This window comes from Pteropus medius, unplaced genomic scaffold, assembly GCF_902729225.1.
Source record: "Pteropus medius unplaced genomic scaffold, Ma_sr-lr_union100, whole genome shotgun sequence".
Classification (NCBI taxonomy): Eukaryota; Metazoa; Chordata; class Mammalia; order Chiroptera; family Pteropodidae; genus Pteropus; species Pteropus medius.
Window position 1 is genome coordinate 13,544,270 of NW_024354502.1, and position 1,910 is coordinate 13,546,179.

At 29.1% G+C, this 1,910-nt stretch overlaps 1 pseudogene; it reads left to right on the forward strand.

Moving 5' to 3' along the window:
* The first annotated feature begins 664 nt into the window (after positions 1 to 664).
* LOC120595888 (uncharacterized) lies at positions 665 to 780 on the forward strand (annotated as a pseudogene).
* The last annotated feature ends 1,130 nt before the right edge of the window (positions 781 to 1,910 follow it).

Below are 1,910 nucleotides of genomic sequence, written 5' to 3' on the forward strand. Positions count from 1 at the left end.
CACTTGATCACTTTTAGAGGAACATTCTAATCACAGAATAGAGGTATCTCATTGTGGTTTTAATTTACCAGTAGCAAGGTCGAGAAACATCTCTAGGGAGTATGAAGGAAATGTAGGGAGACCACTTAGGAGGTTACTGAAATAATGCAAGAAACAGATAATGATGCTTTATACTAAAATGATATCACTAGTAGACATTTAAACAATGATACTGACACAGAAGTCTGGATGTCAGGAGAGCTCAATTCATATACATTTTTGTAAAATAATTTTAATGTGTACGAGGTTTGTCTATCGATCAGCTTTTGAACAGGTTTATACAGTCAAGTACAAGTATTCTAAATTTTGCTTGAGTTAGTTTTTACTTTATGGTCAATGATTCATTTTAACCAAATCATGTATTATAAAAAGTGATAAATTATTTATTTTTTATGTTACAGATGCTTAATTTATCTTTGAGAACATTTTTTGTATCTGTTAAAATCAATTGACCTTAAACAAAATGTCATAAGGGAAAAAAGTTCATGAATAAGTCATAAGAAAGAAAGAATATTAAGTTTTTAAAATGATAGATGAGGACATGGTTCCATAGTGTAGCGGTTAGCATGCGTGCTTTACACGCAGAAGGTCCTGGGTTCACACTGCAGTGGAGCCATGGTCCATGATCTGTGGCCATGCGACCCTGAACAAGCCCAATGTCTGACCTTGGAAGCTAAGCAGGGTGGGGCCTGGTTAGTACTTGGATGGGAGACCACTTAGGAAGACCAGGTGCTGTAGGCATAAATAATAATAATAAATAATAAAATGATAGATGATATTTAAATATAGCTTTTATTCAACCAGTTATCTCCATCTTAAAAGCTTACCTTGATAATACTATAATCAAGTTATGATTATAATAAAATCACATTATTTTCCTTGAGAACCAACATATTTATTAACTTATAACTAATATGGATGCTTAAGTTTTGAAATATCAAAAAATAATCAATTATTTGGTCAAAATACACATACAGATATAGTCATCATATCAATATATAAAAGAGTAAAACTTCAGAAATCCTAAATATTTATTTGTGGATAAAAATCTATAACAAGTGCAGCATATTCATAATGTGTTTCTAAATAACATATTAAGGCTGTGCAATATTATAGCACACAGAATTTGAATCTATAATGTGACATGATAAAATAATACTTTATAATTCACTTTAATTTTAAATGTTAAAAGTAGCCTTACATGTACCTTATTGTCATTATACTACAAAATAATAAAAGTATGGGGAAAGTTTTCTTAAAATCTTGAAAGAAATTAACCCAAATTTGGGGAGTAAGTATTTCTGAATTATGGACTCATGGGTGATCTGTATTTTTATCTTCTTTTGACCTGTGTGTTTTCCAACTGTTTACACTGATGACAATAATTATTAATATTAAAATGATTGTTTTTATCATATACCCTATTAGTCCATTTATAAAGAAAAATCAACTTAAAATTTCAAAATTAATTTTTACACTAATATTGAGAGAAAGAAATCTACATGCAAATCCAATGGCTATATGCATTTTGCTTGAATGTTTTCTTCAGAGGAAAGAGTGGGATAAACTTCAACTGAAACTTGAATACATCTAATATTATCATTTCTATTACAATTTTATGGAAGTAATAATAAACAGCATATTCATTCTAAAATGAAAATAATGTCACTGTTATTAGAAATGTAGCTGAATAGCCACATATAAGTGACTTTAAGTGGTTGATTTATAAATGTTGCACACTCCCAAGTGAATAAACATTTTCTTTTGGAATTTATAGTGATTATTTGCAAGAAACTCAGGGGAAATTTTTACTTCAAGGAAGTAGTGTTTGAAATAGTATAATTTAGATGCATTTAAAATCATAAAATAAT